The sequence below is a fragment of the Ursus americanus genome, chromosome 31 (assembly GCF_024610735.1).
Source record: "Ursus americanus isolate L20-20 chromosome 31, mUrsAme1.1.p, whole genome shotgun sequence".
Lineage (NCBI taxonomy): Eukaryota > Metazoa > Chordata > Mammalia > Carnivora > Ursidae > Ursus > Ursus americanus.
The window spans coordinates 14737775-14761559 of NC_142157.1; the positions used below are offsets into that span (position 1 = coordinate 14737775).

At 42.4% G+C, this 23785-nt stretch overlaps 1 protein-coding gene across 23 annotated transcripts in view; it reads right to left on the bottom strand.

The window, feature by feature from the left end:
* The window catches only part of LOC123791704 (ankyrin repeat domain-containing protein 26-like), a 184442-nt gene extending 161414 nt beyond the window's left edge, over positions 1-23028 (bottom strand). For 16 of the 23 annotated variants that reach the window (XR_015722489.1, XM_087857838.1, XM_087857840.1 and 13 more), the window contains exons 1-2: positions 22718-23028; positions 11951-12129 (exon numbers count right to left, since the gene is read on the bottom strand). The gene's annotated coding sequence lies outside the window, so the exon portion shown is untranslated. Of the gene's footprint in view, positions 1-1017; positions 1137-11950; positions 12130-12239; positions 21788-22093; positions 22355-22717 lie in introns of those variants that run through there. The other 7 variants (XM_087857825.1, XM_087857827.1, XM_087857824.1 and 4 more) reach the window with 7 other exon arrangements.
* Positions 23029-23785: the final 757 nt, after the last annotated feature.

Genomic DNA, 23785 nt, shown 5'->3' on the forward strand with positions numbered 1-23785 from the left:
AAACAAACGCTCTGTTCGGTGCAAGTATTGTTCCGGTGCACATATCTGACATTCTCTCCCTTGGTATCAGGGATGATCTCAAGCTGCGTATTTGGTGCCAAGCAGTACCTCCTGACTTTACTTCCTGTCTCACTCTGCATTATCAAATGACCCCAGCAGACTGGAATGTCACTTAGTACCAGGCAAGAGAAAAACAAAAGGTAAGGGGCGCCTGGGTAGCGCAGTCGTTAAGCGTCTGCCTTTGGCTCAGGGCGTGATCCTGGCGTTCCAGGATCGAGTCCCACATCAGGCTCCTGGGCTGGGAGCCTGCTTCTTCCTCTCCCTCTCCCCTGCTGTGTTCCCTCTCTCGCTGGCTGTCTCTCTGTCACATAAATAAATAAAATCTTTTAAAAAAAAACAAAAGGTAAGGTGCATAAATCAACACAAGGACTTTGAAAAGGAGGCCTGTTTTTAAGGAGGATTTTTAACAGCACTAATTTAGAAAAGGAACATAGAATCTCTATGTAGGGGCAAAGAAACATTGGTAACAGCTCACAGTTCAATTGAAAAGTCTTCTTAATATATAATTGCAAAAGAAAATTATCATAAAGAGAAGCAATTACTGAATAGATTCTCATTTAATGTTACTAAATATTCTTACTAGAATACTTGCACCTCCTAGTCCAAAGTCGTCCAAACTGTTAAACATAGGACGCTAATGCACACACACATATCTAGACTAAAAAAAGTACATTCTGGAATAAATTCTTTAGGTAATTAATGGAATGTCATAGACATGAACTCAAAAACAAAAGATACAGAAATATGGTAAGTGTTAAGTTCTGTGAAATGAAAACCTGGATATCACTGATTGTGTTTTTACATATAAAATTACACTGCTCACAAAATCTCACTGAAGGAGACTTTTGAAGACAATACTACTGCGTCTGGATATGCATGCACACACAGTAACAAACAGCGACAAATAACTTTTTTTTCAATTTAAGATATGGAATGCAGAGTCAGCCTAAAACGCACACTATCAAACCTCAGCACGTTGTTGGAAACCTCCTCTCTCCCAGAAATAACATCAACTGTGTGAAGACAAGCAGACAGATCCAAATTTCTGTCCTGAGATGAACAAGGAAGATGTTCTGCTACAGCAAACAAAACAAGAAAGGGAAAGAAAAAACAAAACACAAATAATGATGATGATAATACAATACAAATATAAGAACATCTAACACATCTAGGCATCCATCCTAAAAAATTTCATTAGTGCTGAAGGAGCCACCGTGGCTCTTCTTGCATTCCCTCCTTCAGTGCTAACAGCAACCCTATGAGGCGGGTACTACTACTTTCTGGTCTTGCAAAGGAGGAACCAGGTCTTCGAAAGACCAAGTCACTTGACCATGATGGCACAGCTAATACCAGGTGGGCCAGAATTTCTACTGACGCAATTTTGAAACAGGAGGCCATACATTTTACACTGCCTCTTACTTACCCTGCTGTATAAAATAAGACTGTAAAACTCCCAGTTCTAGCAAGATGGTAGACTAAACATTCAGGAACCGTTACATTATATGATAGATAATGCAAAATAAACTTTCTCTTAAGTACACTGCTCAGTTTATAAAAAGAAAACTCCAAGAAGGAAGGCCAGAAAAACAGGTGTACAGAATGGGCTCCGGAATGCCCAGCACTGCTGCACCCACTACATGGGGGGGGGGAAGGCGGAGGTGGGCAACCATATCGTAGAGATCCCATAGGGACTACATATGTAATTGTAAAAAGCCAAACTGTAAAACTTTCAGAATAAAACATGGAATACATGCATCAAACAAGAAAAAGAAAAAGTATACAACTTAAAAAAAAAATAAACAAACCCAACTCCATTACAAAAGTTTTAAAATCTGTGACAGAAGACACTGTAAAACATGAGAAACCATAAACATCAACATATTTCTAAAATATGTAACATGAAAAATCAGGATTCAGATTTTACGAAGAATATCTATGAGTCAATGTGAAAAAGACAAATAGCTCATGGGAAAAAATATATACAAAATACATAAACAGGCAATTCAAAGAGAAAATCAGAATGACCATAAGAAAACATGTCCATTCACTGAAATCAGGGTAATATATAAGCAATAAATATTTCAGCTTGTTAAAAAAAAAAATCTGAATACACTAGAAGAGGTAGGAAATTCTGAAATGTAGGTTGCAAACTGATATAAACATCTCAAAGATCAATTTGCCAGTCCTGGTAAACCAGAATCTCAGCATAGCCTATGACCAAGAAACTACTAGGTATCCATCCTAAAAACTGTCATTAGCACAGAAGGAAACACCGACAAGGGTGCTCATTAAATCCACATCTGTAACAATAGAAAAATATAAACCACCTGATCATTTCCAGGTAGGGGTTGAGATACATTAACCGTGGCTATTCTGGACAATGGACTACTACACAACAGTTAAAATAAATGAACTATCATTCATAACTTCCAGTTAGTAGTTATCTCTGGAAAAGTAGAAAGAAAGAGAGCAGGAAAGGCTAGGTCTGTAACTATTTGTTCCTTAAAATTTCTGGGCCTCAGTTAAACTGAAAGAGAAACAGTCAGACATCCCTGGTTGCTCTGGGAACGAATGAAGTGACAGACTGGTTGCAGCCCCTACATCACAGCTCGGTGCGTAAGACGCCATCAAGTCCAGGGGGCACTGAGACACCTCGCTGCCCAGGAAGAAGCTCAGGTCTCCCAAGGAGCTGTCCCCACAATAAAAGAAGTAGCCAAGGAGGCGGGCTGCCGTACAACCACGGGTCTACTTGGAACAGGTGAGAGCCGTTAGGACAAGGGTTCTTGGGTTGTTTTCCTAGCAGTAATTCTCAAGAAATGGAAGGCAGAAGGGAAGGGGAGAGAATGGTCCACAGGGGAGGAAAAAACAAAAACCAACACCAGAGTTCAGAATTTCCAAAGCTGGAATGCAAAGTATTTCAAAGATAAACCTCACTTCACAGTAATGCTTCCGAATTGCATTAAAAATGTAAAAATTACACATTCAATAAATAATGTAAACATTCGGTAATATGGGAATAATAACTTAAGAGTGAACGTGTTTTTTTAAAAGATTTTTTTTATTTATTTGAGAGAGAGAAAGAGAACGCACGCGTGCCCACTGAGCAGGGAGGACCCTGAGATCACGACCTGAGCTGAAGGCAGACACTAAACCAACCAAGTCACCCAGGCGCCCCTACAGTAAATGTTTTAAAAAGAAGTAAAAACTTTAATTTAGTCAAGGAAGACTCAGAGAAGAAACTAAGCCTAGGAGATGGAACATTTTTATTTCCAGTTAAATCCTCCTCCTCCTCCTCCTCTTAATTCTATGCAATGAGGAAATAGCGATGAACAAAGTAAAACAGCCCCTATTTCTGGGAAGGTATAATCCAGCAGGAGGAGATACACAGTACGGACAGACTGTGGCACACAAGAAGAATTACACAGAGCAGAGGGACCAAAAGTCACTGGGGGGTATAAGTGGGAGAGAACACTTGAACAAAGCCCTAACTCTACGCAAAGAGCATTCTAAGCAGAGGAAACAAATACAAATGACCCCCCCAAGACAGCAGCCTAGGTGGCATGTCTGACAAACAACAAGACCACTATGGCTAGGGCAGAATGAGAAGGGGGAGAAATGGCATCATACTGGGCTTTGTAGGCCACGGTACGTTCTGAGTCATACAAAAGCCATTCGAGAGTTTGAGCAGAAAAATGACATGATTTAACTTAAGGTTTAGAAGTATTATCTCTGTGTAGGAGACAGATAAGAGAGCAAAGGTAGATGACAGGGGGAAAAAGAAGAAAAAAGATTAGGCAAGAGGTCAGTGCAAGAGTCTGGATGAGATGAGGACAGCGTGGGCTGGGCCAAGCATCAACGAGTAGTTAGATGATGAAAATATTCTGAAGGTAGAGCTGCCAGAATCTGCTGAAGAGATTCAGTATGAAGGCTGAGAGAAAGAAAAGAATCAAGAATGACTGCAAGGTTGTGGGCATACACAACAAATAAAAGTGACTTGCCCGATGCTTACAAAGATGGGGAAGACTGTTAGGAGCGGATGTGAGTGGGACAGTGGGAAATGAGAGTTCCATTCTGGACATGTTCACCGCGGGGCAATGACTAACCCTAGGAACATAAACACGGGCAATTCAGCACTTAAAATCATGAGAAGGGAAAATTTCACCCAGCAAGTAAGTGTGGAGAAGAGAGGAAGTACTTGGGTCAAATTCTGGGGTCTCCTTCACTCAGCAAAGGAAAGCAGACCAGTCCTGGAGGCCATGTGGAGGAAGAGTTCCATGGAGGATGCATCAGGATCAAGGGGTTATGAAATGGTGACTGGGCTTGGCAGTGTGAAGGTCACTGGTGCCTTGGACAGGAGAGGTTTTGGTGAAGTCAAGAGTTCAGCCTCTTAGGGTAAAAAGCAATGAAAAAGTTCTAAAATTTAACTTCTATGTTTAAAGTTAAACAATTGAAATTGACAGCACAGTATATACCCATGCCTCACTGTTTTTAAAGAGCTGAAGTTTAGTCTAAGAGCCCAAGTGTTTGACAACGTGCTTTGGTATCAACGACTTACTCCTCAATCTTGGAAATAAAACAGCTCTCTTATACTTACAACCTAATTCCTAGAGTAAATTCATCATGCCCTCAGCTTTATGCAGATAGCCCCCCCCCCGAAAAAAAACAACAACTCTACCTTCCCAAATACTAGGGAAGAGAGGTCAGAAATTGCTAAAACAACACTTTGGCAACTGGAGCCCTGGAGGTACAGGAGTTTGGGGAAAATTATTTGGACATTTGAGCAGAGAATGGACTGGAAGCAAAAAGATCAAAAGTTTACGCTGAAGAGGACTGATATTTTCATATAGACTTACCTGAGAGATAATATTGGAGTTCTAAGATAAATCTTGACTCTAAACTGCTACCCAAGTGCACTGACTGCTGCTGGATTCCCCAGATTTACGTTTATTTTCCTTTCCACTCCTACGCTACCACTCATCATCTACTCCATTTCCTCAGCTCCTTTCCTCTAAGATTGGCCACCGAAATCAAACACAGTTTTTGCTTTGTTTTTTAGGCCTTTGTTTATGGATAATGGGAGAGGACTAAATGTCCACATGTGACAGCATTGCAAGAGAGCGCTGAAGACGATCAAAGAGGAGGACTGAAAACCAGCCCTAGTCGGCACTTCCTGAGGAAAAGTCACCAACTGAACGCCAGCCTAAACTCAAAAGCAATACTGGATTTTGGCAAAGGCAAGCCATCACCTCGATTGCCTGGTCTAGGAAATACAGACTCCAGATGTTACAACAACAGCCATAACATTCACAATCCAGTCCTGGGAAAGGAGAGGAAGGAAGAAGATGACACAGGAAGAAGCGGCTACCAGGAGATCAGGGCGTCTGCTAATGCCCTCTCGCACAGGATCCCGTGACTCGGGAATATCAGCAACATTCCGTACTATGGAGCGTGCATAGCTGGAAGTCAATAAATGTAAAATAAGTGTATCATGTCAGCTACAGTCAGTAACTGTTTGCCCCCATGGTCTCAGAATGGTCCCATACTTAAGTACAGGCCTTCTTTAATTGAAAAAAGAAGTAGAGCATAGGCTCTGGTATTAAAACACTGACGCTGCCAAGACAGAGAAGAGTAAATGGAGTCAACCAAGGGGAAAGGGAAGAAAGGAACAGACTAATACCATCAGAAGAAAAAGAAAAAAGCCTCTTTGTGGTCCTACAATGGACTAGTGATTTTGGCAATGAGAAGATCAAGGCTATCTAGAGAAGAGCAGTTTTGTAGGGCAGTAGGGCTGCCAGGCAAGAACAGCAGTGATGAGCCGAGCTAGCAGGTGTTAGAGGTCATAGAGGAGAAGGCTCAGCAGGGGAGGCTCCCTCTGTCAACCGTCCCCCTGATCCGGACAGCAAGACGACTTCTCTTCCGCATCAACCTTCTAGAGCCACTCTGTCCTGCGCTCACCACTCCCCCCTCCTCCTCCGGCTCCAGACAGTGGGGCATTCTCAAGCCTGCTGTCCTGGGGCTCTTTCTCGCTCACACAACTCTTTTCTAGCAGTCTCATCTCTGCCTTGGCTCCCTCCCCCCCACCCACCGCCATCACCCTTCTTTCCCTGCTGCCGCTCCTCTTTAGCTGTCTGCATGGGAACCTTCTACCTGGAAATTCACAAGCACCTCAAATTCAAACTATCTCAAACACAACCTCCTGTTTTCCCACCCAAATCTAATCCACCATGTGTACGTTTTTTTTAAATTCTGGTTCAGGGTCCTACTGTCTGTCTAGGTGGCCAAGTACAGACCTGGGACTCTCCTGGACTTTCTCTCCCCTCATCACTCTCCACGCCCCTGTGGTACTTCCTAAGCTTAAACTCTCTCCTTCCCTGTGAACTGAGCGGCCTTAGTTCAGGCCTTTATCTCACAGAAAGAACGGCCAAATACCCCGTAAGTCTCTGGCCTCCAAGCTCTCTCTCCCTACACTCCGTACACTCTGCTACCAGGAAGGTCTGCTGAGCAGCAAATCTCATCATATTATTTCATCTGGAACATTCCTCACTTGGCTAACAAGGCCCATACGAAACTGGCCCTGGTTAACACGTCCAGTTTCATAAGTCACTGACCGCACTCCAGACACACAAGGATGCACACATAAACACACGCTACACTTCGATCACCAGGTTATGCTGCGAAAACAAAAGAACACACCATCTCAGTGCCTTACAACAACAAAGATTTCTTTCTCATGACAGCACATCAGTGTGTGGGTAGCTGGGACTGTTCCAGTAGTCTTTATTCCGGTACCAAAGCTGAAAGAATTAGCACCACCACCACCCCCCCACCCTGGGACAGACTAATTCATGGAGAAGCAACGACAGCAGTGTGGCATGGGACTTAAACCTTGGGCTCAGAGGGGCATGTGTCACTGGTGAGAGCAAGTCAAACAGTCACGCCTGACACTGAGAACACAAGGACCCACAACCCTCAGGAAGGAAGGAAGAGTGAACACCGAGGAAAAGCACACTCTGCAGCTCACCAGGCACACACATGGACTCAGCCAGACTGGGCACTTTACAAGTTCTCGATCCTTCCTCCATCTGTGTCCTACAAATTCTTCAGGATTCAGAAGAAACACTTCCTTTCTATAGCTTGGTTAAACTGGCCAACCTGCAAGTAGGAAAGGTTTGCTGCCCAGGTCACTGGGGTCTTCCTTCCTCTCAGCACTTACTGCAAACATTATATCTGCTTAGCTGTGCACGTCTGCCGCCAAAGGCATTCCTGACAAGTACGCCTCTTGCTCATCTCTTCACAATAGGTACCAGATGATTCATGTTTGCTGAATCAATAACGCTCTCTGCCGGGAATGCCCTCCCCCTTACCCAGAAAGAAAATTCCAGAAAACTCTTTGCCATCTAAAGACTCATCTCAAAGTCTATGAAAATGTCCCTGGTCGCCACCATCCAAATAGAGCACTTACCATATTACTGCCGTGTTTTTTTTCAATCCACCTTCCATACTAGAATGGGAGCTATCTGAGAAAAGAACCCTGTGTCCATGAAGTTCTGTATGCTCAGCACTTAAAGTGACTGGCCCATAAAAGGTAACTAGTAAATGAGTGACCTTGGAAACGGAGACAGAGAGGGACACATTTACTGAGTGGGACAGCCAGGATTCAACCTCAGGCCCGAAATGCAGTCAGAGTTGTTGGCTGCACTTAGGTTCTGCTCTGACGGCACAACGGAGCCACGATGGTCAGTCTGTGTCCCTTCCTCCTTGGACAGCAGACCATTTCATCCTTTCACCTCTGCAGGGCCAGTCTCTGACCAAGCCTAAAACACAGCAAGCCTCAATAAATACTGCCCAGAATGAACGCTGTGTTAGCTTAAGAAAAACCCAAGAGGAATGTCTAGATGTCCATAGTTGTACCAGGCCAGAGCCACTAAAAACACACACACCACAGAAGCAATTTCTCCTATCACCTGGCCTGTGATGTAGGCACATAACTATTTCCAAAATTTCTGTTCACAGTTAGAAGTTCATAGAAGCAAACAATTTTCATAGTATTTAATGTAAAATCTGCAATGGTTCTGAACAATCAAGCTGGTGATACCAATTACATGCATCTGTAATTACATACTAAAGATAAAATGTCTACAAATGTCACTATGCTAATAAAATTTAAACATTCCAGGAGGACTGGAAACTTGTTCAGAAGCTGTGCAGATCAGAAACAAGTGGCACTTCTTGGTTTAGTTGCCACTTGGTTAAAAAAATAATAACTTCTTACAGTTAAGTTCTATTTATGCTAGAATACAAGAGAGGGAAAACCTGGCGTGGCATGTGTCTAATCACCCCAGAACACTGGTTTAGAGACAACACTTAGTTTGCTGCTGGTACATATCCTAACACGTAAATTTTATATGTGTGTAATGTATACATGTAAATTATATAACTTACAATCAATTATTCAAAGTCCTTGATCCATAAAAGTATATTTAATTTCCCATCTAGAAACTTCCTCCATGTAAGAAAACACAAGCTCATAACCAGAGAAGTTAATTTGTATGATCTGAGAAGGTCCACTACACTGCCCCCAAACTTGCCATTTTATCTGAAATTCCCCCTTCTAGTTTGAGAATGCCAAATATTTGCTCAATAGATGTTAGTCAGAATTCTTAGCAACAATCAAGGAAATATCTCTAGAAAACCACTGAAATTCAAACATTACCTAGGGAAAAATCGCTAGTTAATATGTCAACAAAACTTTACGGGAAAGTAAATTAACTAAGCCCCAACAGTGATGAGAACAAACAAGTTTTATTTGTTGTTTACTTTGAAGCGTGAACCAGAAATGGGATGAGGTGACACAAAGCTAACCCGAGGAGGATGGCACTAAGGGGAAGCACGTCAAGAGAGGAAGGGACAGGTACAAACTCAAATCACACCCATGCTGTCACATAGGGGTCTAAATACAGCAGTGCCAGAACCTTGGGGAAGCCTGGTCTTTATTTCTCTCAGGCACAGGAAAGCTATCAGTGAAGCTATCAAAATTCCCTCATACTCTCACTGTGGTTGCTCCAAGTCTGCTCAGTTAGAACTAAAGTATGGCATGCACCATGCTGGCTACAAAGCACACAATCCACTGTTTCTTTTTTTTTTTTTTTTTTTTTTAAAGATTTATTTATTTATTTATTTGACAGAGATAGAGACAGCCAGCGAGAGAGGGAACACAAGCAGGGGGAGTGGGAGAGGAAGAAGCAGGCTCATAGTGGAGGAGCCTGATGTGGGGCTCGATCCCGTAACGCCGGGATCACGCCCTGAGCCGAAGGCAGACGCTTAACCGCTGTGCCACCCAGGCGCCCCCAATCCACTGTTTCTAAGAAAAAAGACAAAATAAAGCTTTAGAAAATCAATACATTCATGTCTATTGTATATAAAGATATACATATATACGCACATAACATACAACATAAATAACACAGAAAGGGGTCCCTTATACCATGCTTGTGATTCTTTCTGAAAACCAAGCTCTAAATTATCCTTTATTTTTTGTTTTTTTAAAAGATGTTATTTTCAAGTAATCGTCACACCCAACATGGGTTTGAACTCAACCTGGAGATCGAGAGTCACATGCTCTTCTAACTGAGCGAGCCAGGTGCCCCTAAATTATCCTATTTATAAATTATTTTCCTACAAAATTTCCAAACACTGCTTTCATTGCAGTGATCTTAAATTTCTGAATTCTACAAACACTGTGGCTAGGGGTTTGAGTCAGAATACCCAGGTTCAAATCACGGCTCCTCAGCTCATTATACCTGCACACCCTTGAGCAAGTTATTTCATCTCCTGCGCCCTGGTCTCTTCACCCAAAAATGGGAAGAGCAAAAGCACCCACCTCGCAGGACTGCTACAGAAACTAAAGATAACACACATAAAGCATTTATTAGTACACAGATTGTTTTAATTTAGCTGGGTAATAAAACAGAGATAAGAAATCTTATTTGATGAATAAAGGAATTTGTAAGTGATTCCTCTGTAGATCAACAAAGCTTCTGCTTATTCAACAGAAAAGGCAAAAGCACCTACTGCAAAAGACCGCTGTAAGAACTAAAAAAGATAACACGCGCAAAGCATTTTATGCTAATATCAGGTATGTAGATAGCATGCATTCACAAAACATTAAGTACTGCAGTTATCCGAATAACCTAGGTAACTTTCAGAAACTGGATTCCTGACAGACATATGGCTGGTTAAGAAACAGGATTCAGTAATGACTAAAAATGCAAATAATTAATAAACACATATAACCAAACATACACGCATGCTTCAAGCATTTCCCAAATATTCTAAAACATGCATATTACTTTCATAATATAAAACAAATATTTTTAAACATATCATCTCTCCTACAGTAAATGCATAAACTCCTTCTATGTCTAACTACATTTTCAAGAATATACTTTAAAAATAAACTATAAAATAATATCATAAATGATCCTAATGCTCTTCCAGATTTGGGGGTCTTAATTTGACTGTCCTTGATATTCCCTAAGTAACAATTTCCCGAAGGTAATAAAAAAATAATTTTTAAAAACTGGAATCAGCAAATTTGGTATAAAAACACGTTAACTATACCAAGAACTCAACAAGGCCACCTTTGCCAAAACTGAATTAAAAACACATTTTTAAATATTTGAGGCCCTAAAACATTACATGTGAAAACACTGTGCATGGTACTCTTGGCAAGCTCCTCCTCTTGAGTAAGCAGAAGCTTAGTTGATCTACAAAGGAATCATTTACAAACTAGCTTATTCAGCAAGTAAGATTTCTTATCTGTAGTTTATTACCCTGGTAAGTTAAAAAAATATGTTTACTAATACATTTCATTCAGTGGTTAAAAGTAGTGTATCATCAGAATAATTTGTAATGCTATCTATAAAAAGGAAATGGTCACCAAAAAAATTGAAACGAATTTACACCTCACCATAAATAAACAACACATTTGTTGCAAAACAAGTTGCCACTGAGTAAATAAATTCATCTTAAACGTAAATCCAGTATTCTAATATTTTGTTTTTACCACATGCATTTTTAGAAGTACTATATTTACATACTACTCTGAAGTACTAAAATTCCATATTGTGTACGGGAGGTTTTAAAGAAAGTAAGTATTATCTGTCTGTACTTGCGTGTTAGCTCATGAAATACACTAAAGCTGAGGAAAAATACAACCAAAAACAGTAGTGAAAAGACATCCTCGCACAGTCAACGGCTGGCCTAATTCAGAGTTCACACGTGGGAAGGAGAGCATGAAAGGGCAGACAGGTGCCAGAAGACGGGAGCCCGCATCAAACACCACAACCGCCCACCGGAAACCTTGGACTACATCGGACAGCACTGTTCTCTGAACCCGGAACTGACCCACGAGGAGGAGTGGCCTCACTCTTATCCTGGGTGAATTACAGTAATAAAATTCATAGGTCGCCACTTTAGTGAGGTTGTGGGACAGTCTTCTTCAATAACAAACGTGTAAATGTTTGCAGCTTATTACTGATAAGTAAAAATTAAAATAGGTGCTTATATAGAAAATAATCAAATATATAATAATAAGTAAAAAATTAATACATGTTGAAATCTACCCTTCTATCATATTGAGCCCTACATTCACATTTTAAATGATATGCATGTTAATTTTATAGCCATAGTTGGAAAATACCATGAATATAGGCTTTAGTACCCACCTTCAAATATAAACCAAAATTCAAACACAAACCAAAATTCTCAAAACCCCCCCTAAGTATTCTAGGGCAGTAGCTCACAAACTACCATCCACAAATCCCTGGGGTTCCCCTCAGATCTTTCAAAGACAACCGTGAAGTGAAAACTTTTTCACGCTGGTACTTACACAGTATTAGCCTCTCGTTGTGTTGGCATTCATAACGTTCAAAAGTAAGGATGGGCCGAACCGATGGCACATGAGCACAAATCAGGCAGCAACATCACACTGTACTCAGAATCAATGAATTTTTCACTGCTATGAATCCACACTTAAAAAACAGGGGTGCAGTTTCACTTAAGACTGTCCTTGATAAAACAGAAAAAATGATAATTTTATTAAAGTCTGAGTCTTGAGTACACATTTGTTCAACAATCTATGTACCGCACTGGGAAAAATTTCTACACGGGCTGCATACCAGTTTGATGGCTCTCTCAAGAAAGCGCACTTGTGAACTGCTGACGTTAGCGGACGGAGCCGATTCTTCATGGAATACCACTTCTACCTGGAAGAATGACTGACAAGCTATACTGTTTCAGGCTTGAGTATCTGGCAGGCATTTCCTCAAACAGGAAGGAAGCAAGCCAATCCCTTCAAGTGCTGCCTATGGCAGTGCTGCCAGTAATAAAACAGGAGCTTTGATAGGAAGTCAGATGTTTTGAAAACTTAAGATTTTTCTGATCAACGGTAATATTAATAAACGTAGTACTTCAATATTGTTTAAAGAAATGTTCCAACATTTGGAAAATCCACATAACTCAGTGAACCAGTATTTTCTATATGGCCAATACACGATGGCAAAAACCATGCATGCGTAAAAAATTGATTCAAGGAACAAGACACACAAACTCTAATGTGACAACATAAAAAACATTTAAAAGGATCTTGCAAAGAAGAATTAGTAGAAAAATTAGAATACTTAGGCTCAAACCAAAAGCCTTCATATAACAGGTTCTTTTATTACCAATGCCTCTTAAAAATAATCACCCCCAAAATCACCCCAAGTTTTGCCAAAACAAAAATTCATTAATGTGAAATGTAATGGAACTTAGAAACTCCTTAGAAAGCTCATGTAAAATCATGGTATATTTTACAAGCATTGGTCTAGAGGTCTGGTGCACTCAGAAATTTACTCAGACGATAATACCAATATCCACCAAAAAATAACATATTTGAAAGACATTTTCCCAATGCATAGGCTTTATACTAAACATGTATATAGAAGTTATCCATTTTAAGAATACGATGGTTTTTAAATATATGACTGTGTCCAACAGTGCATTTTTTTTTAAAGATTTAATTTATTTCAGAGTGAGAGTGTGGGGAGAGACAGACGGACAGGGACAAGCAGACTCCATGCCCAGTGCCGAGCCCAACGCAGGGCTCAATCCCACCACCCTGAGATTACGACCTGAGCCCAAATCAAGAGTCGAATGCTTAACTGACTGAAACACCCAGGTACCCCAACACTGTGTGTATTTTTGCTCCTACTTCATTTTCGCACCTAAATATGGAACTGGGTTCAAAGCTACGGGAAAAACTGACAATCTGAAGTCTCAGCACCAAAACACTGTGACTGATAACGGCGGCACAAAAAGAAATTCTAAGAGAAATTTTGTTGGTTCTCTTGTAAAAATCAGGAAATGAAAAGAATAATAAGTAGATCACCATGGAAAGTACCACTCTTTGCAAACAAGGGTAAAGAGAAAGTACATTCTTACAAAGAACAACAATTTAAATTTGCAAAAGGCTAAAGTCTAATTTTCCTTTAGCAAAACATATATGAAAGCAAGCAACAGAGAACGAGTAGCTATAATTCTGAATATAACAAGCTCACTGGACTGCTCTTAACCAATAAACACCCAAACAAGACTAATGAATGAGCATTTTTTCACAGGTCTTAATCTTAGGAGTTAAACTCTCTTCCACTACAAAAAAAAAACAGCCAAACTCTCAGAGAAAGAGTTCTTTATTTGAAACAACCTGTCGCACTGTTTGTACTACGGACGGTGGCAGAGCTAGACTCAACAGTGGTATGTCCTCTTGCAGCATGCTTCTGTGCTACCCAAATGGAAGACGGTTTAAAAATGCAAAGAAAATATCTGATATTCTGTGAAAATGGTCTCGTCCATTCTACCTAGGTCAACTGAGCACTGGCAGCAAGAGTAAACTGAAGGCAGTCTGACACTTCAGAAACTGAAACAAACCACTTACACAAGTTCATCTTGTTTGTACCTGGAGTTAATGGAGACAACTCCAGTTTATTCCTCTTGTGCTGGTATAATTATTACTCACATTTTCCATCTGGTTCACCCCAACTATAATGCAGTGACAACATTTAAAAAGCAACTCTCAACAAAGTGGGTATAGAGGAATCATACCTCAAAATAATAAAGGCCACAACTAACACCATACTTAACTGTGAAAAGCCAAAAGTTTCTCCTCTAAGATCAGGAATAAGACAAGGATGCTCACTCTCACCACGTTTTTTAAAAAGATTTTATTTTTTATTTGAGAAATAAAGGGAAAAAAAGGGTGAGCATGAGCAGGCGGGGCTTGAGCCCTGGACCCTGAGATCACGACCTGAGGCGATGGCAGACGCTTCACCAAATGAGCCACCCAGGCGCCCCTCATTCTCCCCATTTTTATTCAACATACTACTGGAACCCTACTGGAATGAAAAAAAGAAATCAGTAAAGTTGCAGGATACAAAATTAACACACAAAAATCTGTTGTATTTCTATGCACTAATAACGAACTTCAGAAACAGAGATTAAGAAAGCAAGCCAATTCACAATTGCATCGACAAGAATAAAATACCTAGGTATAAATTTAACCAAGAAGGTGAAAGACCTGTACACTGGAAAGTATAGACACTGATGAAAAGAAATGGAAGATGACAGAAACAAATGAAAAGATACACCATGCTCATCGACTGGGAGAATATTCTCCCAACCCACGGAAAGAATGTTGTTAAAACATCCATACTACCCAAAGTAATCTGCAGATTCAACGCAATCCTTATCAAAACACAAATGGCATTTTTCACAGAACTGGAACAAAGAATTCTTAAATTTGTATGGAACCACAAAGGACTCCAAACAGTCAAAGCAAACTTGAGAAGGAAACCGGAGGTATGATGCTCCCTGATTTCAAACTACACCTACAAAGCTGCAGTAACCAAAACAGTATGAGCTGCCACAAAAACAGACACACTGATCAATGGAACAAAACAGAGAATCCAGAAATAAACCCCACATTTATATGCTCAATTAATCTTCAACAAAGGAAGCAAGAATATACAATGCAGAAAAGACCATCTACTCAATAACCGGTGTTGGGAAAACTCGACAACTATGTAGAATAAATGAAACTGGACCTTAATAAATGAAACTTTATTATACCATATACAAAAACAAACTCAAATGGATTAATAAAGACTTATATGTAAATGGGAGACCATAAAACTCCTAGAAGAAAACTCAGGCAGTAAGCTCTTGGATATCAGTCTGAGCAACATCTTTTTGGACCTGTGTCCTCAGGCAAGGGCAAAGCAAAAATAAATGAATAAAATTACATCAAATTAAAAAGCTTCTGAAGAGCAAAGAAAACCATGAAAAATATGAAAAGGTAATGTACAGAATGAGAGAAAATATTTGCAAACCACACATCACATCTATCCAAACAAAGAATTCACACAATGCAATAGAAAAAAAAAGAAAAAGTGAGACTGTGAATTGACATTTTTCCAAAGACATCCAGATGGCCAATAAGCACATGAAAAGATGCTCAACATTACTAATCATCAGGGAAATGCAAATCAAAATCACAAGACGATATCACCTCACATCTGTTAGAGTAGCTACTATCAAAAAGACAAGAAATAACAAGTGTTGGTGAGGATGCAGAGATAAGGGAACCCTCAGGCACTATTGCAGGGAATGCAAAATTGTACAGCTACTATAAAAAACAGTATGGCGGTTCCTCAAGAAATTAAAAATAGAACTACCCTATGATCCAGCACTTGTACTTCTGGCTGTTTACCCAAAGAAAATGAAAACATTTAGAAAGGTACAGGCACCCCCCCCCATTCATTGTATCATTATTTATAATAGCCAAGATATGGAAACAACTTAAGTGGTCATCAACAGGTGAATGAATAAAGATATGGCATACATACACAATGGAGTATTACTCAGCCATTAAAAAAAGTGAAATCATGATGTTTACAACAACATGGATGGACCTACAGAGTATTTTGTTAAGTGAAGTAAATCAGAGAAAAGCAAATACCGTATGATTTCACTTAAGCATAACAAACACCACCAATAACAACAACAAAACTAGAAACAGACTCACAGATACATAAAATAATCTGGTAGTTGTCAGAGGGGAGAGAGGGTAGGAAGATGGGCAGCAAAATGGGGGAGGGGGTGTAAAGGCTACAAACTTCCAGTTATAAAATAAGACATGGAGATATAATGTACAACAGAGACAATTTAGTTAATACATCTAACAACTTGGGATGATGACAGATGCTAGCTAGCTTTATTGTGGAGACCACTTCCTAATGTATGTAAACACATATTACTGTTGTATTACTCTGTTGTACACCTGAAACTAGAAATACTGTATGGCAACTACACTTCAATCACACACACACAGCACAAAGCATGCTATGTGTAATCAACCTAAAAACATGACAATACAAACAAGGGCAACAAAAGTTCACATCATTTTCTGTTAAGCCACACAACTTAATCTCCTTTAACACCAAAATTTTTTTGAGTAAAAATACAGAAATTCTGGCTATTTTCCAGTCATAGTACGATATTCAATTTCAGTCCTTCTAAGTAAATTCATTCATGACACACACTTGTACACCTGCAAGTATGAAACTTCAAATTATCCTTATCTTTTACAATCAACTTACACCAGGAAAATACTTTCCCAGTTTACGTACAAACTACTACTGCATGTGATTACTTTCACCTTATAAAATACATCCACTTTCTAAGGTAATTATAACACAATGTTGGTCAATCACATATACCAAAATGGTGAGTGAAATTTTACATTTCTATTGTTACTAGAGCCCAACCTCAACCTGATGACCTGAGATAGGCAAACAAAATCCCCCTCACCAGCTCTCTGCCTGCTCTATTTGGTCCTAATATGTGACTGGCAATGTTAAGCTTCTGCTCATTCATAACTCATGCATACAGATGGCCCAGCTTTGACAATATGCCCACATCTGCCATCAGCTCATGCATATGGGGACACTAACTAGAAGCCCACCAATGGATTTGCAGGCCCTGCCAGCCTGTCAGTGTCAGCTAACAGACTGAGACACACCCAAAACTGGTGAAAGGGTCCGTGAGATTTGGCAAATTGTTTAGTATCTAACTCCCAAGTGTAAATGTAGGTCAAATTTTCATCTCTCTCCAAGGCATCTTCAAGGTGAATGAGTACATGCTAAATACAATCAGCCAGGAAAATAATAGAAACAGCAAGCTTCTGAACAAAATTCAACAACTCACCTAACCTGAAAATAATTTTCAATCAAGAGATCAGTTTAGTTTTATGTTCTATTAACAGTACTCACAACCATTTCATTTATAATAAAGGAAAACAGGTTTCCATCAAAATAATTGCTATTAGTATCTATTAGCATTTTCTGACATGATACCCAAGTTCAAGTCTGGTAAAACTGTTTATAAACAAATTAACCTATGCCACCAGAATAAGCAACACCTAGTAATAATGCCTTACACACCACAATTGCTCAGCTCCATCCTTAATGGAATAACCCTAAACCTTCTTTTCAGAAGCTCCCCACAAATTTAGTACCTACCTTGATCTTCTGTGACTCATTTTTTCAAGAATATAAAAGAGTCACTTCTACTACCATGCTCTGAACCACAATCCAAATTTTACAGTTCTAGAAAAGCCTAGTTACAACAGTTACATTTCATTAAGTCTATAAATTACAGAAATTAAAGTAAGGTTTCACCGGCAGAAGGAGAGCAAACTGAAGCTAGTCTAGATGCAGTCTCAACTTAAGATGTTCAACAGTGTTGGACAAGGGTTTACCTCAGACCAACAGGCTCACACCCATACAAACAAATCTTAACCAGTTCTTACAGGAAATAAAGGTTAAAAAAAAAAGTTACAACCACCATTGAGTTTCAAATAAAAAAAAAAAAAAAAGGACAGAGATGCCTATAAATACTAAAAACACATCACTGGCAACTGCCTATATCATTATATATTAGTCACCAAAAAAAAGAGATCTTCTGAAGTATCGATGCTCAATAACACAACTTCTGTTTTCAGAAGTTTCAAATATAGTTAAGTCTTCTGAAAAAGCATAGTTACAACCTAAGCACTAGTATGGAATACAGATTTAGCTACAAATTATGCAACTTATTAGTACTTCACATGAAGATTTCCTACTCCACCTCTGCTGACAAACCGGAAGTTGTTTCTTATACACACCTCTGAGTAATATGAATCACATTACTTCTGAAGATTAATCAGAATATTAAAACATAACATATTCACCTTTAATAAAGCAAATGTGGATGTACGTACAAATTCTAGGTTATATTTTCCCATCAACACAAAAAGAAGATAATGAACTCAATAAATTATTCCTAAAAAACCGACTTTAAGGGGCATCTGGGTGGCTCAGTCATTAAGCGTCTGCCTTCAGCCTAGGGCATGATTCCAGAGTCCTGGGATCGAGTCCCACATCAGGCTCCTCCGCTGGGAGCCTGCTTCTTCCTCTCCCACTCCCCCTGCTTGTGTTCCCTCTCTCGCTGGCTGCCTCTCTATCAAATAAAAAGAACAAAACAAAACAAAAAACAAAACTGAGTTTAAGAACCATCTCATGAAGCAAAATGGTCAACTACTTAGAACAGTTTTTGCATTAAGGTATAACCTTTATGCAAAAGAGTAACACATGAAAACATAAATGTTTAATAGCCTAACAAATAATCTCACCAAGTTTTCAATATGTACATACCCCATGTTTTGTCAAGAATAAAGGCATACAGGGATGCCTGGGTGGCTCAGTCGGGTAAGCGTCTGCCTTTGGCTCAGGCAGGTCCTGATCCCTGGGTGCTGGGATGAGCCCTGCTTCAGGCTCCCTGCTCCCAGGGGAATTTGCCCCTCCTCCGCCCCTCTCCCTGCTCACACTCCCTCTCTGACAAATAAATAAAATCTTAAAAAAAAAAAAAAAAAGAAAAGAAAAAAGGTATACAAAAAGGAAGCCATATTCAACACTTTTTCCACAAAATATTTATTGAGCACCTACCATGGTGAAAGATATAACAATGTTTAATAAAATAAAATTCTATGCTCTTGCTTTCACGTAATCGGAGGGAAACAGAAACCAATGGCTATAATAACAACACTGCGATAAGTTAAGCAACAGAACTCCAAAACCAAGAGTGAGACCTTTGGGTAACCAGAGAAGCCCTCTTCTGAGGAAGTAATGGGAAGTCAAGATTAGCAACAAGCATTCTGCCATAATAAATAATTAGAAATCTCTGAAAGAAATAAAGCCTTAACATTAAGAAAATAACAGGACTAAAAAGCTTTACGAAGCATTTATTAGGAGCTATGTTTTCCACAGTAATCAAGATCTTAATTCAACTTAACATCAGTCTCCTAGTGATCAAATATTAAGTTTAAATCAACTCTCATTTTACAACTCCAAAAGAATCTAGGACCCAAGTGAGGAAGGGGTTGAAAAATACGCGATGACAAAATATAACTAGCTTTTTCATTGGAAGCCCTCCTTTTACACATAAATGTGAGTATGAAGGAAAAAGTACACTTAACCAGGTTGATTGCAGAACATATTCTAATTTCCTTAAAAAATAAATATAATCCAAAAAGTCAAGTTTATCATCTTACTGAACATAGAAACCACAGAATTATCAGTGGTCATCAAGACTGCCTGAAACCACCAAACACAAATGATTAATGTAGTTATAAAACTTGATAACAGATACTGATTACTGTACCCCCCCAAAAGCAAACAAAAGAAAATAAACCACAACTATACTCTCATATAGATATATAAAAAGATTATCCAAATATTTATATATAAGGCTTAAATCGCATTCCTACAAATCAAATTCTGTACTAAATTTGCTTAATATTTATTGAATATAATAATGGCCTGTATCAAACTTACATTCTTACAGAAAGCTAAATGATTTGTGATGGCCAAATAAAGTAAAACTTCATATCAGATGGTACACACTTTTAGACACAAGCTTAGATAAAGCAAAGTAAAAACGATGAACCTTGAAATATTGGTTTAGAGAATTACTAACATGAAAGTTTACCTCCATCATAATGAAAAATACAACCTGTTAAATGTGAAGCTCAACCTGCAAGACCAGAATAAATTTAATAGTATGCAAAGGTTCTCCAGAACACAGAGTACTCAAGTGTGAACTAGGTTCTAGAGAGTGAAAAAACTAATATAAATAACAACAGACATTTAAAAAAACCAGTTTATTTCATTATGCAAAGCTTTCCCATTTAATTCTGGAGAATCATTTCTAAACAGGTCAAATGTTAAATGGGGAGGAGAAACTACTAAATGGAATTCATCATCCTTTTTAAAACTAGCCCTTCAAATCTGCTTTGCTTCAAGACACATACACAGCAATTTCTCACCTGCAGAATAACTACGTAAAAAGTAGCTTTCCAAATGACAGGCCAGTTTTAATACCTACTAGTACCTCTAAGAATACAGAGAAAAAGTTCCAATTGAGTGCTTAAAAATGGAATTTTTTTGAGACCAATTAACTAGAATCTGTTTCTGATTTAGATTTTTTTAAAATGCCAACTCAATTCAAAATCCCAAAGAGTAAACTGAATTATCTATTACTAAATCAAAAAAATATTCCTTTTCTCAACCAGACTTGGGAAATCTCTCAAAAAACAATTATAAAAAGATTCAAACAGAAAAGCAAACCAACCACGTACCATGATAATATTTTACATCCCAATTTTTTAAACCAAAGAAAAATGAATCCATTATTCTGAAAACTTGATAAAAGTTAAATTACTAAAAGTTAATCATGCTAAAAGTTAAATTACTGCATGTCACTTTTTCAGAAGACGTGCTAATAATTAGTTCATGAAGGAGCACAACTACATACTATTAATTTACTTACTAGGACCTAACTGAAAATCATTTGAGAAGATGAGCTGTGAATCAGGAGTAACTCGTCGGAAATGCAACCTAACCCTAATGTGCATTAGCACTCAACTAAGGATCGAAATGAAGGGCTCTACCCACCCAGACAGAAGAAATTCTTCCAACCACAGACAAGCCCAAGAAGTTGAAATCGTGAATGTCAGCCTCATTCAAAAAATACAGACTGGGAGCTAATGATAACCAGGATGAAATTTCGTGAGAATGTTCAAACTTGGCAAACATGATTGGTGCATAAATGCTGGGACTTCAGCAAATACTACTGACTTTACATTAGCTATTAGAACAAATCAAAACTAGGTGCTATTACAGTCATTTCCCCAGAGTGCTGGAATCCTGTGTAAGGTGCGCGGCATGTTGTCCAAGTTTGCGCAACTACAACTCAGGGATGAGATACAACTCTCAGTTTTTACTGTTATGAAACCACCTCCAGGTCTCTGCCAGACCTCTCCTCTCCTCTTTCCCACGTCACCGCTCCTAGCCCACAGACCCGGACTCAAAGCTGTTTTCTAAAAAACCCTTCAGAACTCTGAGCAGCTTCGCTATAAACAACTGCCATCGTCCTAGGCCAAGAGCAAGTGTGATTTCCTCCTTTACTCGGGAGCACGCCCAGGGCTAGCCGCCCTGAGGCGAGGCCGCGCCGGAGGGCCCCGGAGCTGCGGAGCTGCGCGGGCGCAGCCCCCGGCCCCCAGCACGGCCCCCGGCCCCCAGCACGGCCCCCGGCCCTCTGCACGACCCGCTACCCCCGCACGGCCCCCGGCCCCTTGCACGACCCCCGGCCCCCGCTCGGTCACCGGCCCTCCGCTCAGCCACCGACCCTCTGCACTACCCCCGAGCCCCTACACGGCCGCGGCCCTCCCCGCGGGCCCCAGGCTCCCGCCCCGGCCCCCAAGCCCCAGCCCTCCCGCCCCGGGCCCCTCCCCGGCGCCCAGCCCCCCGCCCGCGCCCTCCCCCGCGGGCCCCCGCCCCCGGCTGGGTCACCGCGGACGCCCTGGCCGCCCCGGCGGGGGGAGGGGCGCCCCGGCTTCAACCTGGGCGGCCGGGAACGAATGGGAGAAAGCCTTTCTCTCCACTGGAGTTCAATTCCGGGCTGCGTTATCAGCAAATGCGCACAATTAGAACTTTCCCGATATTTACTCTGCACTCGCAGCTGGCAACCCCCAAGTTTTCAAACCCACTGAAGTAAAAATACCGCCGGTCACATGCACGCCCGAGTGACAAAGGTGCGCGCTACCCACAGTCCGGAGCGGCCGCCGACCCCGCGCCGCAGTCAGGGGACAACGCCATCGAGTCACGCCCGCCTCCCACCGCACGGCCTCCCCGCGCAGACCCCGGCCCTGCCCGCGGCCCGCGACCCCGCCCCCATGGCCCCCGCCCAGCCGCCGCTCGACTCCCGGCCAGAGACCTCTCTCCCCGCCCGCGACCCCCGGCCCGGCCCCGGGCCCGCAGCCCCGCCTCCGGCTCGCGACCCCGCCCCCGGCTTCCGACCGGACCCGCGACCCCGCGCCGCACAGGTGACCGCGCCGCGTCCGCTCCCCGCCCCGCGGACCCCGGGGTCCTGGGGCGCGGAGCTCTGCCCCGGGGGCGGGTTCGGCAGGGAGAGGCGGCCCGAGGGGCTCCGCGGAGGGGGAGGGGGGGAGGGGCAGCGCGCTCACCTCAGTGGGCTGGCTGATCTCGAACAGGTCCAGCCGGTTGGCGTTCCAGGGGTGGATGATGTCTGTCGGCCAGCTTCCGCCGCTCCTCGTCGCGGCCGCCGCCGACATCCTCCCGGCCGCGCTCCTCGGCCCGCGCCGCCGCGGGGGTCGGGGCCGGGCCGGGTGGGACCGCGCGCGCCCACAGGTCCGCGGGCCCGGCTCTCCCCGCGCTCGGCCGCCCCGCGTTGCGCCGGGAATCCGCGGGTTCCGCCGCCGCCTCGGGCTCCCGGGCTCCCGGCGGCCTCGACCGCCTCAGCCGGCCTGCCACGCGTCAGACCCGCCGGCCGGTGTGCGCCCGAGCGCCCGCACACGCAGCCCGCGCGCCCCGCCCCGCCCCGCCCCGCCCGCCGTGCGCGCCCCCGCGCCGCCGCACGTCGGGCGGCCTCCGCTAGGTGTTGCTGCGCCGGCCGCCGGCAGGTCGCCGCGCGCCGGGCTGCCTCACCTCCCGCGCGCCGAGGCCGGGGGCGGGGTCCAGGGACGGGCGGGGCGGGGCGGGGCGGGGCTCCGCCGGGGGGCGGGGTTCGGACGCCGCTGGTTCGGACCAGCCGGGCTGGGTTCGACCGAGTGGGTCTGGGTTCCGAAGGTGCTGGTTTGCAGGGTGCTAGGTTCCGACGGTGCTGAGTGTGCAGGGTACTAGGTCCGGACGGTCTGGGCTGGGTCCAAATGTGCTGGTTTGCAGGGTGCTGGGTTCTGATAGTGCTGGGTCTAAAGGGTGCTGGGTTCCGAAGGTGTTGGGTCTGCAAGATGTTGGGTTCGGACGGGCGGGGCTGAGTTCCGACGGTGCTGGGTTTGCAGGGTGCCGGGTTCCGACGGTGCTGGGTCTGCGGGGTGCAGGGTTCGACCGGGTGGGGCTGGGTTCCGACCGTGCTGGCTTAGCAGGGTGCTGAGTTCCGACGGTGCTGGGTGTGCGGGGTGCTGGGTTCGACTGCGTGGGGCTGGGTTCCGAAGGTGTTGGGTCTGCAGGGTGCTGGGTTCGGACCCGCGGGGCAGGGTTTCGACCGTGCTGGGTGAGCAGGGTGCTGGGTTCGG